Source organism: Megascapheus bottae, chromosome 13 (genome assembly GCF_031878675.1).
Source record: "Megascapheus bottae isolate mThoBot1 chromosome 13, mThoBot2.hap1, whole genome shotgun sequence".
In the NCBI taxonomy this organism is placed as follows: domain Eukaryota; kingdom Metazoa; phylum Chordata; class Mammalia; order Rodentia; family Geomyidae; genus Megascapheus; species Megascapheus bottae.
The window spans coordinates 18,600,606-18,617,885 of NC_143521.1; the positions used below are offsets into that span (position 1 = coordinate 18,600,606).

The 17,280-nt window shown below is 38.4% G+C and overlaps 1 protein-coding gene across 1 annotated transcript in view; it reads right to left on the reverse strand.

The window, feature by feature from the left end:
- Positions 1 to 6,242: 6,242 nt before the first annotated feature.
- Positions 6,243 to 17,280, reverse strand: part of LOC150055618 (albumin-like) — a 230,077-nt gene continuing 219,039 nt past the window's right edge. Inside the window, exon 15 of the mRNA XM_090343442.1 lies at positions 6,243 to 6,256. The gene's annotated coding sequence lies outside the window, so the exon portion shown is untranslated. The remainder of the gene's footprint in view (positions 6,257 to 17,280) is intronic.

The following is a 17,280-nucleotide window of genomic DNA, read 5'->3' on the forward strand; positions in this document are numbered from 1 at the left end:
AGAAAGATTTCTAAATGGAAAGGCTAAAACAAAGAATTCTCTGCTATTTGGTATATCTCACTCTACAAGCCCTACCTTGTGGTCAGAAGGCAATTTTATTTGCCCATCTACAGAACAATTACTAACCGGTAGGGCTGAGAGAGTTTCGGGAAGTATAGCCAGGATTTCAGGCACGCTGGTTGCCCTCTGTTTTTCAGCTTCTCTCATTTCCCGGGAATGGCTCCAAGTCATTTGCTCATTTCCTGTGTGTGTGTGTGTGTGTGTGTGTGTGTGTGTGTGTGTGTGAGAGAGAGAGAGAGAGAGAGAGAGAGAGAGAGAGAGAGAGGATCCCAGTTGCATGTAAGTTTTCATTTGCTGATCTATCATTGGAAGTCCCAAAGCCTTTCAAAATCTGGTCTCCCAGGTTAAAAACTTCTATTTTCTAGTTCCAGTGTTAAGAGTTGAATGACTTTCTCAGCTTCCCCTTAGCTCATGAACACTGAGGACAGTAGGACTGGCTGTGGTGCTGCCCTGTATACATTGTGTTGAGGAAGTGGTTAATCTATCTAGTGAGAGTAAGGAAAGGTGAGGAGGAGATGAAAAGTAAGGTATATATATTTTTAAGATATAAAGGGGCTCCACGGTTTCCCTCATTTGTAATAATTAGTATACATGTAAGATTTTCCTAGCAAAACATCCTAATAGCCCAACAACTGTGTGTAAATGACCAAACAGGATGATACTAAGCAAAATGAAGTCCAGGGAAGATATGGAAACAAGAGTTTATCTTCACGGTGGTTGTTTCTTGGGTTTGTTTTTTCTTTTTCTTTTCTTTTGGTCAGTCATGGAACTTGAACTCCGGGCTAGACGTTGTACCTGAGCTCTTCAGCTCAAGGCTACTGCCCTATCCCTTGAGCCACAACGCCACCTCCGATTTTCTAGTGGCTAATTGGAGATAAGAGTATCATGGACTTTAGTGCCTGGGCTGGCTTTGAACTACAATCCTCAGATGTCAGGCTCCTGAGTAGTTGGGATTACAGGCATGAGCCACCATGCCTGGCTTCATGACTGCTGTTTCTAATGTACTATATGAAGTTATTTACCCCTCTTTCAGTTTTCTAGTTTTCTTTTTTCCCCTTTATGGTTTACCTCCTGTTGTTACTGTATTTGACTTTGGTACCTAGTATATTGTATATATGTTTATTTGTTTATTTGAATTAGAGAAGGGAATGGGAACAACAAGATGATGAGACTAAGGACAAAGAGTGAACGAATGTAACAGCGATATTCACAGGACAATATGTTGGAAATGAACTGTACAACCCAGGAGGGGGTGGGGAGAGGGAAAGTGGGAGGCAAACATGGGAAGGGGTAACAATGTTCAAGAAATAATGTACTCAGTACTTTATAAATGTAACTGTAGCCCCTCTATACATCACCCTGACGATAATTTTTAAAGCATCAGATTGTTGTAAGTATTAAAGAATATTTTGAAATGCTTAGTAGAGTGATAAATGAAAGTTGTCATTATTATGACTTACTGGGATTCTAGCTACTTATTCTCTCTCTATGAATAGCATAGCCGCAAACCTGCCAACTATCACTTAATAAAGCCACTTCCCTCTCTCTGAGATCCATGGCAAATCTTTCCTCTTGCACCATTGATTATCTAGTGTTTTTACTTATTACCTTTTAGAACTGTGTGTCATCTCCTATCATAGGGAACTAGGGGTGGAAATGATTTTTTTAAGAAAACACAAGTAGTTATCACAGAATCAAAGGTCAGTTCACTAGCACTAGCCCCTTCCTGCATATTCAAGCTGAAAAGATCTTTGCAGGTTGAGAATCAAAAGCTCTGGGAACAGAGTTTGGCGGACAGGAACTGGAGCCAATCACAGGCCTGGCTTCACCAGGAAAGATTTTATCAGAGTCAAACTCTGAACCTTTCTCCCCTCGTATACATGGCCCCTACTTGTAAGAACCGTGGCTAATGTAGTGGGCAGGTGGGGAAATTACAATTCTCCCTCCCTAGTTTCAGCTCTCTTCATGTCCAGTCAGCCTTTCTACTGTACTCCAGTATCTCTCAGCCTGTCAGCAGGAGATGTTTTTAAACAGGTTAAGTTTAAGAGGCTCACATTAGGGTTGCAATTTATATTATAGAGCCCATCCTTATTCTCATATATTATTCTTTTCATTCTGCTGTCAAATTTGACTCTTCCTTTCATCCTTTCCTTGCTCCTTAGTTTCCTTCTTTCTTTCCTTCATTCCCTTCCTTTCTTTGATACTTCTCTTCTTTTTCTTTTTTGCTCCCTTCTCCCTTAATACTTGTCCTTGCTAAATAGAAATATGATTTGCACCTAACCATGGTGATTCATAGCTACTTGGGTGGCTGAGAACAGAAAGATAGAGGTTTGAGGAATTAGCCCAAGCAGAAAGTTCACAGAAAGTTCATGAGACTCCTTCTCAATGTATAGGTGAAGACAGTGGTGGCTGTCATCTCATGCTACATGGCGGGCTGTGGTGAGAGGATTATGGTATCTGGCCAGCACAGAAAGGAAGCTTGATGGGATGACACACACCTATAATCCCAGCAGTAATGAAAAGACTAAACATGGGATTGTGAATTAGAAGAAAGTGAGATCCTACCCCCAAACTACTAGTGAAAATTAAGAATGGAAGCATGGTTCAGTGATATGGCACCAGCCTGCAAGCATGAGGCCCTAAGCTCAAACCCCAGTACCACCAAAAGAAGGAAATGAAATGAATCATTGTTAACTTTTGGTATAGACATTTTGGAGCAAGAAAGGAAGAAAGATTTTTAAAATCTGTAATCTTTTTTTTTTCCAGAGCTGGGGAACGAACTCAGGGCCTTGCACTTGCCAGGCAAGGGCTCTTCAGCTGAGCTAAATCTCCAACCCCCCAAAATCTGTAATCTTTTCTCCTAGAAGTGAAGAATTGTATATCCATGCACATATTATCAAAACTGCCATTCTATGATAGATACAATTTAGTATTGATGTATTTCTCTTTCCACTCTTGTCAGTATTTGCTACTAGTCTGTAGTATCACTGCTCTACAATTTTTAACTTCTGTGAGTAAAACATTTGACCCACAGGCCACTTGTCTCAACTTCCTTCATATTCGAAGCTCTTCAGTTGGCTAGTTCTCCTGTGATAGACCAGGTCTTCTTCCTCTGACCCAGAGGAAGCTCCCCAGAGAAAAGCTCCTAACTGGCTGAATCTCCAGCTTCATTCTTTGGCCTCATTTCTGTTATGGAAACTTTCCAATTAGAAATCTTGATCAGCTTTCTCCAGTGTTAACCTGTGCTGCCTGCATATTGTCAGGGTCTTTAGGATGCAGTTTATCACTTCATCCAGATAAAATTTCATTTCTACATGGCCCCTTCTGACCTTTTCAGACTACTCTAGATCTATCTACCCCTACTTTCAATCATGGCTTCAACATTTCAATTCTCAACTGTTGAATCTCTGTCCCTCTCTGCAACACCTTTTGTCTACTCTCCTCCCCCCATTTTGTTCTCAATAAACCTACTGATCCTCTGACAGGTCCAAGCAGTGTCAACCTCAGTGTTAGCCTCAACATGGCTTGTTCCAGGACAGAATGTAAGGATAGTAACCTTTGTCTAACAGAATCTGATTTGTGTCCCCAAGAGCCTCATGCAAGGAGAATACATCTTTTTTTTTTTTAAGTGTCTGCAGGAGCTTAGTCATACAAAATATGTACCTAGAATGCATGAGAGACCTTCCTTGGGTTCCATCCCTAGGACCACAGAAATGAATTTCTTAATCAACTAGTTAATTAATTATGTAAAAATTCTTGACTAGGGGAGAGCTCTGGGCCAACAACTCTCCACAGTTTGCTCAGCTCCCAACTCCTCAGGCATGACTCAGTATAAGATCCTGTGCAATAGCTGTCCAAGTCATACCCCAGGAATCATGGGTTTGATCCCCTTGACCACTGTGGAATTCCCCGGGGTTTTAAAAAATCTCCCTCTTAAGTCCCCTTTCTTCAAAAACAAATCCTCCATAGATGTCTCAAGAAGGAGTCTAATGAGGCACTGTGTGCCTGTGGATAAACTACCAATCATCTAAATATGTTTTATTCATACAGTTATCAGGAGGCACAGAAAGGATGAGAGCAAGAAAGCAAACAAAAATGGAAGGAAGTGAATGAGGAAGGGAGAAAGAGAGAGGGAGGAAAACAGGAAAGGAGAGCAAGGCTATATGTTCATCTAAAAACTGGGGTAAAGATGTGTTGTTTTCTTTTGTTGCGATTGTTGTTTGTGGGGGATGTGATCCTGCCATCTAGCCCAAGTTGGCCTTCAACTCGTGTTCCTCCTGCTTCAGTCTCCTGAATTGCTGGGGTTATAGATGTGAACTAGAACTCGGGGTGTGGCTCAGTGGCCAAGTACCTACCAAGCACATAGGAAGGCCCTGAGTTCAAACTGCAGTACCACCAAACAACTGAACAAACAAATGCCAACAACAACAACAAAAAAACTACATAGAAGGCAACTACCATGCCACGCTTTTAGTAAATATTTTCTACAAGATAATCATTTGCATTTGGTAATATGTAGGATGCAAGAATATGGAACTCTATGTCAAGAAAATATAATGTAGGGAAAAAAGCCTTTTTGAACATGATCTAATAGGAGTATTTTAGGGGAAGAGTTCTATTCTTTCCATCACCCTACTAACCACATCTGCTTTTGTTCACCACATCACATATTCACCTAAATTTAAACCTACCCAATTTAAGAAAAATGACCTTTGGACATAAACAGGAGATCAAAAACTGAAGTGTCTTATGAAAGGGTATCAATGTATGTGAATTAATGCACCATCTATCTGGCAAATATCATGTAACCCTTCTATTAATTACAATGAAAAATATATGAAAAAAACTGAAATGTCTCTTCCTTAAGGTGTTTTGGTTTCATTTTTACACAATAAATAATCTATTAGAAGTGTGTTAAAAATCTCAATATAATAATTTCTATAAAACTATGAGTCATTCTCTACTAGAAAGTATAATGGTAATTTTTATAGCACAGCAAATTAAAAAACTCATGTTGGTCCTATATCTTTTTAGAACCCTGAAAAAATACATTGCTTTGTTCAACTCCAGGCTGAAGTTTTAGGAGTCTGAAGAAAGAAAAAAACAGTAGCTTAAGTTTTAGAGGACTTCTAACTTGGAATTTTCAGACTCTCCATTATACAACTCAGCTGTTTTTAATGCAGTGTTCTGCATGGTGATAGATATAAATGAATTCCTGTCAAAAGTTGCTAATGCTTTCCACTAAAATTCTTAATAAAAAATCTAAATATTGAATTTGAAAATATTTGTCATATCAATATTTCTCTAAACACAAGCTTTATATTCAAAACCTACAAAAGGAAAAGTCAATTCAGCCTGGAAATTATACAAATTATAATTTTCTCTTGTTACACAGGTAAACACAATTACGATGCTTTGATGTTTAAATTGAGAATAGAGAAGAAAGTGAACATTTGTGTTTCAATTACCTTTATTTTACTTCAAAAATGTGTGCTTAAAGTGTTAACATCTTTCAAATACAAAGCTCTCACAAAACCAAGATGAAAGTGCTATTTTGAAGGCTATCCCAGCATCACTGGCAAAGCTTCCCTTAATCACTAACTTTATGACTCTAAACTTGAGCAACCATATGAGACCACCTATATCTCAGTTTACTGATATGTCATTTTCACATTTGGGCCCTTGGCTCAGAGTAAGTTGGACCAGCCTTGAAGGGGAAAGGAGGGCAAAAGAATGAAAAAGAGAGGAAGCAAAGAAGGAAGGAAGGAAGGAAGGAAGGAAGGAAGGAAGGAAGGAAGGAAGGAAGGAAGGAAGGAAGGAAGGAAGGAAGGAAAAATGTGCAGTGATAAAAATCCAATGTGTATTCTGCAAAATTAAGAAATGGAGGGAAAAGGAGGGAGGGTGGGGGGAAAGCATCAACGGTGGGACATTGATCAAGATGCCTTGTGTTCATAAACTGCTTTGTTGAAGGGCAACTCCTTTGTAGAACTACTTAAAGATAGCAATAAAAAAATTTTAAAGAACTATTACAATTTAGCTAGTAAAATTTACCTGTGTTAATCTGCAGAAAATTATACTTTAATAAAGTAAACAACCAGCATCATGAATTTTGAGCAGTTGTTAGGAATACAAGCAATAGGATTTCAGGAAGCATTTTCATGAGTCTTTCATTGCTTGTGAAGGCTTTCAGAGTAGATTCACATCAGAGGGTGTTACGTTGTTGGAGCATCATCTTTGCAGAGGAAAATGATTAGTATTCCTCACATGATAACCAGTTTGGGACAACATCCATCCAAAGGTTACATAATGCCAGACATATACCATGGGAGATTTGAGATGCCTCTGTTTGATAATCACATCTGATCCTAGATTCTCAGCGTAGGTTAACCTGATCCAGGGTGTCTTACATTTATCTTTGGAATAAATGGAATCTCCCAAGCTTACTATTACTCACACCTTTCTTTCTTGGATCTACACACTCAATGTTCAAATAAATGTTGAGTCGTTTTTCTCTAGAAACCCCAACATACTCTGTAGACTTCCAACATCATTTTCTGAGGGAGTGCTTCATTATTCTTCCTTCTCTTGTTATCAGTAGATCACAATAGTATGAAAGAGAACAATGCTTATAAAAAGTACAATTGGACATGTAATACAACATTTGAGAGGATCACTGTGATCCTATAGCCTCAGTCTGGTCTGGACAACATAAAAAGACTGTTTCCAAACAGTTTTCTTTAAAAAAAAAAAAGCAGAAACAAAAGATTGCAAATAATTAGGCAACATACAGCAATGCAATTAATGTAACATAGGGTTTGAAGGCGAGTGCATTGTGATTTTTTTAAAAATCCTAGATTCAACAGATGCAATGGGATATGCATTCAATTTTTTAATGCATTCTTCCCGTCTTTCTTCATTCATCTGTACCCCTCCCTCCTTTCACCCCAGTCTACTCCTTTTAACTACCTGATTTCTAGTGTTTAAACATTTTTTAAATGTTCACTATTTAATAACAATATAGGCTAACAAAAAAGATAAATATAGTTTCTGCACTCACAAAATACAACAGTCAAGTAAGCTATACACTTACCCTTAGTCTAAGATGACTATCAAGGAATATGGACTGAATTTTTTGAGCAGTTATTTAGTCTCTTTCTATCCATTGAATTAAGCTGGTAAAAGTCAGATACTAGAAGTAAGTCTCTAGGACCCTCCTAGAGAGGGTCTTTGCAGCCTACAATAGATCCAGAATCTGCAGGCCTCTGGAAGAAAGCAGAATGCTTTCATACATCAAATGTTTACGGATCTACTCAATTCTACGTAACAGGGGTTACCATTTTGAAAACAGTAGACATTTTCTCAGTCTCTCCAAGTGTTATGCATTCTAGAAGAAGAAATTTTTAACAATATATCATTAAAATACAATATGAAGGGCTAGGAATTTGGCCTAGAGACAGAGTGCTTGCCTAGCATGCACGAAGACCCAGGTTCAATTCCTTGGCACCACATGCATAGAAAAGCCAGAAGCGGTGCTGTGGCTCAAGTGGTAGAGCACTAGCCTTGAGAAAGCCAAGGACAGTGCTCAGGCCCTGAGTTCAATTCCCACAACTGGCAAACAAAAAAATACAATATGAAACAGCTCAAATTTCAATAATAGATTTGTCTTCCTCTCCTCCCTCAAAATCTAAAAAGCATAGCATAACACAGGCAACCAATAAGGTATTGTACATACTTAGAGAATCCCACTGAGCGAATGTGGCCTTGAAGGACGGGTTTCCTATAGACATGAGATTCACCAGTCACTGAAATCATTCAAATTATCTGTGTTCACAGAAAAAGCAGACTAGGAAAAGTTACGCATCTTAAACTGTACAAACATGAAAATTATTCAAGGGTTACATTTTATCTGACAACTGCTTATTTTAAGTGGCTTTAAAAACTGTAACCCACCACATAAAAACATTTGCCACTTATGTGTTATACTATATAATTGCAATAATTATTGGAAGTCTAGCTTCCCAGGTATTGGCAAGGAGGAAGGTTGTGGAAAATATGTCTTTTTAATTTGGGGAGTTTTCTTGTAGCTGCAATGCAAGTAATGGGTTGCCAAAAGCCTACCTGTAAGTGCTGGACAAATTCACTGTGACTTTTTTATAGTTTGTGTAAATTAGATACATATAGTGGTATTTCAGAATGGTTGTTTTTGCACTAGTTCAGACAACTTTCCTTGCCTATTTATTCTTGATAAGTGAAAATTATAAGGCAAAATATATATATCAAAACATGAAAAAATGATCTGTGTTCAATTCAGGGCTATTACTTGCTAGGCAGGGCTCTATCACTGGGCTTACTTCACAGGCTCTATATTCAATATCACTACTCATCCCTACACAAAGAGCCTTAGGACCATTTTCTGACAAATTGTCTAATCTTGCCTATGACACATGGTGAATGGGTTCTTTGATAAGAGGCTCATCTGCTCTTGGGTGTTATGTGCAAACAAGATCAGAGATCTGATGTCCCAGGCTCTGTCTATTAACTTCCTATAATCTGGTATAAGAGGAAAAGGAAGCTATTTAGCCCCAGATACCTTCAGAAATGAAGAACTTGGGCCAGAAGAGAGAAACTGCTGATTCAGTATTCAGAGTCTTTCTAACCTTTAATTGGAGTATGACTTGTGACATTGCAGAGGACAATGCACATTCTTAGCCTTTGTCACTTTGTGAGCAAGGCAATAATGCATCATCTCTCCTCATATCAATGTGTTGGGATCTGGAGAAAGTACTGACAGGTATCAGAGCACTGGTTATATCCACTGTGTGAAATGAGCCATTGCCCACTTCTAGGGTTAATGTGCAGATCAAGACAGATATTGAAACAAAACATTGGGAAGGGTGTCACCCAGAATGAGTGTGAAAATGTGTTTTATTTTACTTTATTGTAAAGATAGCATGCAGAGGGATTACAGTTACATAAGTAAGGTAATAGCACATTTCTTTTTGAACAATGTTACCCCCTCCCTCATTTTCTCCCATTTTCCTCCCCCGACTTCTCCCTTCCTCCCAGTCCCAACTTAATGTCTAGTGAGTATCATCACTCTGCATTGGTTCACTCCTGTCCCACCATTTCTGTGATTTCCCTTCTCTTCCCCACATCAGATAAACTTACATGCAAGACCATGGGGACAGAAACCAAAAACAGCCAGCAGGAAATAAGCCAAAGGACAAGAAAATGAAAAAAAAGAGAGAATTAGCTGCAAACAGTACACTAAAGGAACCTCTTTGAACTCAGTGAAAATGTGTGTGCAATTCCTTTCCTTTCATTTTTCCCTCACTCCAGTTTGCTGTATCTTGATAAATAAAATTGATTCATCCTAAAACTTCAATTATGAAACAAAATTCTGTGTAATAGGTTTGTATTTTCTATTACCTTTTATGGAGAAAAAAGAGAATCTGACATATGCTATTTATTATAAAATGCTTTGTACAATATTTAATATTTCCCCACATTTTAAAAGTACCCTTGCCTTTAGAAAGATTAAAGAAATGTTATATATTATCAGATAAAATATCTTTGTTAAATAATGAGCACACACTGATTTATTTTAGAAATTCATCATTAATCTTAACTTCTTTTAAAACTTTATCTTAAATAATGCAAGCAAGCAGTGGATGAAATTCTATGTCAGACACTCAGCTATGCTGTCCTACTAATATTTTATTTCAACCATGTGATAATTTGGTGAGGGAACAATTGACTCACCTACAGTATTTCACACAGCCGCTCACTTCCTCCTCCTCCACTTAGCCTCTTGTTTTGTCTACTAAGATATCACCCTTTCTTGTTCTTCTTCTTTTTCTCTTATTCTATTGCAGGTTCCTTCTGGACCCCTAAATGTCACCAGACTTCAACTCCTAGAACTTGCACCATTTCCCTTCTCTACCTGTTACCCCGCTGGTGTAATGGCTTCAACTACGTTCAGTGCCTGACAATTCTCAAAAGCCAGATCTCCACCTTAGTCCCCTGACTAAGTCTACTGACTCTAGACTTGACGATACAAGCTATCTGGCTTTTTAGCATCCTATTTAGGAGGCAGCAATAGGAATCCAATTCTGATGGGTCTGAAATCACATCAACTCCTCTCCCAAGAGATTCTGAAAAGTGAATGGCAACTCATCTTTCAAGCTCTTCAGTCTGAAAATTGTCAGGATATCTTTAGTTCCCTAAAAGCTCCTAGGATCTTGATTTCCATTTAACCTACTCTAGCCATATTGATTATTTTTCCCCTGCTAAAACCAGACAAGTTCCTGCCTCGACACTTTTGCAGTAGTTCTTGCCTCTGCAAATACAATTTATGGTCATAGCTATTCATGCTTTCTTCCCTCTCCCTCCCTACAGTCTTCCTCAGTGAAGATTTCCTTACCTATTCTAGTTATATTCCTAGCTCTAACCAACCTTAGCTACTCAGCTTTACCTCTAGCAGAGACTTTCTCACAACTTCCTTGCTTTTCTTTTTATTTTGATACTTGTAAACATTTGATATACTAAAAATTTCACTTGATTGGCTTTCTTTTTACTTAACTGTCTATATCCCTTCTCTTCTATACATATACTAGAATATAAACTTAACAAGCCTTGTGAGGATTTAAATGAATAAAGCATGTAGCACCTAGAAAAGTTCTACATTATCTGTTGAATAAATCCTCATTTCACAGTTGATAGAACTGCAGCTGAAACTTTTTGTCTAAATGACACTGCGATAGAATCTCAGTTCTGTCTGTCTCAATACACAGTGTCCAAGCTCTTTTTCTGCTTCTCTGGCACCAAGTGAGTCCAAACTTCAATGCAAGTCCATCTTGACACCTCACTTGGGAAACAATAGAAACCATCTATGACATGTCCAGCATCCAGTGCACTCATTTTCAGTAACAGACAAACAGCTTTTCACTATTTATTGACAGCCTGTGAGAACTAGGATCTGCATGGCCCTTCTTTCATCTTTCAATGAAAGAATAAGACCAGAGCTCCCTCCTCATGGATCTGGGGAGACTTGTTGATTCCCCTGCCTTCCATCATCCTCAAGACTGTATATGCCCCATGCCCTATGTTTTCAAACCATCCTATTTGAATATTCTTTTTTTTTAGGTATTAATTTACAGGGCTTGAACTCAGGGCTTACACACTGACCATGAGGATTTTTGCATAAGGCGAGCACTCTACCATTTGAGCCATGACACCACTTCCAGCTTTAAACAAAAATGTAGTTAACTGGAGATGAGAATCTTACAGATTTTCCTGCTCGGGCTGCCTTCCAATCCTGATCCTCAGATTGTAGCTTCCCAATTAGGTAGGAGTACAGATGTGAGTCACTGGCCCCCAACTGACTGAAAATGCTAATGGTAAAAGCAAAACCATGATTGTAAAAGTTAATAGACTGTTAAAAACTTGAAACACAGCCAGGCACAGTGGCTCATACCTATAATCCTAGCTACTCAGGAGGCTGAGATCTGAGGATCCAGGTTCAAAGCCAACCCCAGGCACGAAAGGACCTGAGACTCTTATCTCCAATTAACCAGTAGAAAACAGGAAGTAGGGTTTGGCTCAAGGGTAGGGTGGTAGCCTTGAGCTGAAGAGCTCAGAGACAGGGCCCTATGACCTACAAAAATAAACCAAAAAGCAAAAAACAAACAAACAAAAACCCTTGAAACACATGCATTACATCAATTTTAATGTGTATAATAATTCACATATACTTATATGATGCTGATACAATTTACTGTACAGAAGAATACAGTTCCATTCAAAGCTTTCCGATAGAAGACTTAAGGTTTAAAGCCTAGGGGCACTGTCTATGGGATGGTGGCCAAGTTACTTAACCTCTCTTCATTTAGTTATTATTCCACAAAGTTAAAATAGGAAGAATGCATACTTGGAATGCTGTGTGGACTTGTGTGCTAACACTGGGGAAGTGTTGCAAAAGTATAGTTATGGTTTGTAACATCCACATTTACCAACTGACTGGAAACCTAAGTTGATGGTGTCAGGAAGGAGAATGCTTACGAACACATCATCTAAATCCAGATGTTACTAGGCTTGTGAGTCATTTCTAAACATCATCATCAGTGCAGACTTGGACAACATCTCCCATACATTTTTTTCTCAATTAAAAGTGATTTTAGTCCAGTTACCAATAACTCATGCCTATAAACCTACCTACTCAAATGGCTGACAGCTGAAGATCATAATTCAAAGCCAGCCTGGAAAGAAAAGTACATTCCTCAATCACACATAAATAGAAAAAGCCAGAAGTAGTGCTGTGGCTCAAGTGGTAGAGCACTAGCCTTGAGCAAGGAAAGCTCAAAGACAGTGTCCAGGGACAGCTCCCTGAGTTCAAGCCCTAGAACCAGCAAAAAGAAAAACATTCCTTCAAGTGGAAATGTGATTTAAAGGGTAGGGCACCAGACTTGAATGAAAAAAAAATGAGAATGTGAGGTACCAAGTCTAGGCCCCAGAACCAGCACACAAAATCTATATCTACCTACATTTGGTTCCCCACCCTTGACTTTGGAGTACCTGATTCCTGGTGTTTATTTTGTTGGACAATGAGTTAGTCTTTCTAAGGGAATTACATCATTTAAGTTCTCTCCTGAAGAAGGTTAAGGGAATGCAGTCATAAAATTCAATGCATATTCTTCAAAATTAAGAAAACTGAGAGAAGTGATGGGACTCAGAGGGATGGTGGGTAACGATGAAGAGGTAACACTGATCAAAATTCATTGTATCTTTTTATTACTTTGTTAGATGGCAAGTCCTTTGTACAACTACACAAAAATTTTAAAACTTTATATATATATATCCTGTATATATCCTAATATGCTAAAAAGTACATAATATGCTACAAAGTACATAATCAGTAATTAATTGACAGTTTTTAATGACAAATAAATAACACTAGATGGATAAAACATGAGGAATATTTAAAAATTTAATCCAAAGAATTTTTGATGCATGTGCTCTTACACGCTATCTCTGTTTTAAAATATAAAAGTTTTTTGATAAAAAAATTAAAACTTTAAACTTGTTTATTTTGTACAGTTTTGCTTTGCCAATGAGTGCAAAAGCCCAGGAGACTTATTACAGTCAGAATTCAAAAATTCTTAGAATCTGGCAGGCTTGTTCCTCAAACTACTAAGAGCAACTCATTTCCCTTTTCACAATGACATCAGTAGTATTCAGTGTCCTGCAATAAGACAAAATGTTCTTTAGGTATCTAGCTATGCCACTGGTGTCACACTCACCTAAACATGAAGATGCATATTTCAGAGTCACTTAAGCAATTGTAGAGGTCAGAAAGGTCAGGTCTTCTTCAGAGCGGTCCTGGGACTTAGAAATTTTGCTTCATCTCTCCATTTCATCATAAAGATGGTGAGTAGACACATTCTTCCATGACTGTCTTGGAGTCAGAGCTGAGGCAGCAGAACTTCGCCTCTCTGGGGGCTGAACTTCAATCCTGTGCCTCTCAGTTTCCTTTTCTCAAAATTATTCAGAGGGAAAGTTGTAGCACTTCAAGCTTAGAGAGGAGCTGGAAAGATTAACATTATTAGCCAACATCAGGGCCAGAATAAATGCCAATAATTGTAGCTAATATTATGAATTCTTCTTAAATTTGCAATCCATTTTTACTAATAGACTCCAAATAAATGCAAAGTGTCAAACCAGATGCTTAAATCCTCACAAACGTTATCTGGTACAGTTTTCTATGTAAAAAGGATTGTATGCTGGGAGTCATTCTTCAGTTTTTTATTCCTAGCTACTCAGAAGCTAGAAGACTGTAATTCCAAAGCAGCCTGCCAGAACAGTCTGAGTCTCTGCCTACAATTATGCGCAAAACGCCAGACTACAGATTGGAGTTGTGGCTCAAGTGGTAGAGTGCCAACTAAAAGTATCAAAGTGAAAGGCACTGAGTTCAAATATCAGAACTGTCAAAACAAAAGCATAGGTGATCTTTCAGCTTTATGTATTCTAATGGCTATAAAATGTAAAACTTTCTATCATTATTTTGCTCAGAGAAATCAAGGAATTCTGACTGTTTTATTTATAGATGAGTTTCTAAAAGTCCAGATTAGCAGCTTGCCAAATATTAGTTATTACATATAGATTGTTTGAATGAAATTCTACTTAATATGAGACATTGACTATGACCTCAAACAAAAATCCCAGCCAGGGGCTGGGAATGTGGCGTAGTGGAAGAATGCTGGCCCAGCATGCATGAAGCCCTGTGTTCGATTCCTTAGTACCACATAAACAGAAAAGGCCGGAAGTGGTACTGTGGCTCAAGTGGTAGAGCACTATACTTGAGCAAAAGAAGCTCAAGGATAGCACCCAGGCCCTGAGTTCAAGCCCCAAGACTGCCAAAAATAAAATAAAATCCCAGCCAGTCATGATTTAGCCCCTCTATCTGAACTGCTACTAAGGAAATAGTTGGCTCAGTGGTGTCTTCTTCTTCCTAAGAGGAGATAGACAACTAAACCTTCCCTATATTAAAAGCTTGGTCTTGTTGAACTCAAAAGTAAAGGAACTGGAGAGCTTGGGGCTTGTTTTATCAGAAGCAAGAGTAGGAATCTTCGAGAGATGCCACTTTTAATGGTGCCATAACTAAACTTTCTTCCTTGCTCTCTCAACTCCTTCTGTATTCATATTTAGTGAATTAATGTTGTATAAAATATTTAGAATGAACTGATTTGGCATAATCCCTCAGTTAGAAAAATTATAGCTTAAAATATAGCAAAACAAAACTCATTAGCTTTGGGTACATTTCTGCTTTTCTTTCCAGTCCTTATGTCTCCAATGATTGCCTTTCTAGATGTCGCTGAGATGGCCTGCCCCAAAAATCTGTCATGATCATTATGACCACATCTTCAGAACAAGAGAACACCATGTCTGGTCATTGACTCGCCTGAATCCATGAAATCCCGGGGATGCATCAGAAGACAGAAGATAACATGTTCATCACAAACACGCAGCAGTGTGCAAGCCATTTCTTGGGCAGATCATTTTCCTGAGTAAAAAAGGCAGCTATACATCATAAAAACAGAACATGTTTTCTTATGTCTGTTTTCCATTTAAATGTGAACTCCAGGAGAATAAGGAATTTGTGAATATCCCCAGTAGTGATTTTTGTGCCTAACTTACATTAATCTACAGTTGTAGATACTGAGGGGTTGATCTATTTGTTGAATTAAATACATTTGATTGTGAGTCCTAGAATAATGTTAGTAAGTGATATAGTTTTCAGTACTCAAACAATGGAAATAGGGGCCTGAGCTATCACCAGCTATGGAGAAATAAATCTCTATAAATTTCTCTTTGCTTATAGAAAATAAAGAGAAAGAAGATTTATCATTTTCAGATCTCCTTCTATTTGTAAAATGCTATTTCTCTCTACTTTTACTTTTACTTTTACCCATGTAACTTACTTTACCCAGTGTGTAAAACATAGGTCTCTGATTAAAACTTTTTCCAGTTTAAAAAAAAAAAAGTGGGAGCAATGAAGACAGACCAAGAACTAGTCAGTGAGAATTTCTAATTGGGTCATTAATGGTGCACTAAGCCATGGCAATTGGGAAAGAATATGTAGCACATGAGGAATTAATTCTTGGTCTGTTACTGTTTTTTGTAAAGTCATGGCTTTATGTCAAAAAAAAAGAACCAAGTTTGTCCAAGTCCAATAAAAGAAAATTCGTAGGACAAATATGTTCTGCCAAAAAGTTTCCTGGTTTAAAAAAAATAATAGTATGACTGAGTAGTTGTGGGAAAGTGGCACCAGCTTGTAGAGGCACCAGTGATAGAGCAGGGAGGGGTGAATCCATACAGATAGCCTGGCAGGAAGAGCTCAACGTCTGTAAGGAAACCTGGGAAGATTCTCCAAGCAAGTACGAGATATTCTATGGGCAAGGACCCATGGCTATGCTGCAACACACACACACACACACACACACACACACACACACACACACACACACACACACACACATGCACGCACACACACACACACTTTTGACCAGCCCTTGGGCTTGAACTCAAGGTCTGAGAACTGTCCGTGAGCTTTCTCAAGGCTAACACACTTACCACTTGAGCCACAGCACCACTTATGGCTTTTGCTGTGTATATGGTACCGACGAATTGAACCCAGCATTTCGTGCATGTGAGGCAAGCATTCTACCATTAGGCCACACTCCCGGCCCTAGATATTTTATTGCAATGACACTTCTACAATATTAATGGCCACTGCAATTTCACTTTGTGAAGCTGATGTTTGTACCATGGTAGTTTACAGTGTCTCAAGTTCAAGTCTGAATAAAATAAAATGGATCGAGCTAGGCACACATTCTAGGTGTAGATGATAATAGAAATTCCCTGAGTAAACTTCACCATTTTGAAATGGGAGAGATGGAGTGGAAAACAATGGATTGTCCATTAAACTGCCTGCCCTCTACCCTGGGGCTTTACTCCCAACCTTACATGGCAGATCTTGGCCTTTCTTTAAATGCATGCCCTATCTTGCAGGAAAAATTTGGAGTCAGTGCATGTGACTAAGTGGTAACTAAGTTTACCTAGTACATCTGCACTTGACTTGTCCATCTCATTCCACAGCATTACACTGAGATGTACATTCTTCCCTTCTTAACTCACAGGCATCCATCCTTCCAAGTTCAGTGCTGGTCTCAGATCTTCAGCGTCATACCTAAAGGCCGGGAATGAACACCAGCTGGTACCCAGCCTTCTGTTTTTCCTGGGAATATGTCTCAACAGGAAATGACAATCACTGTCAGCCTTCATTTGTGAGCAATTAGATGACCCGTATGTATAAGTTGAGAAATGATATTTCCTGTTGTTGAAATTGCCAATACATTAGAAATTCTTCAATATAGAAATACAAGTTTCTTCTCTGAGTTAGTAATGGAAAAAAAGATTGTCATAAAAATATGGATGTAAATGACCTCATAAATGTCACGATAATATGCTGGATTGTCTCACTAGGCACTGCTTCAGACACTGGAGAAACAAGACAAGCCTATGCTTCTTCATTTATATCGATCCATGCCATTTTGCTGCATTATCACAAAATGGCTTTTATTAAAATATTATTCCACTCACTAATTGCTCAAGAAACTACATTTGAAAGAAATACGTGCATCCACTGTGAGTATGGATATCATC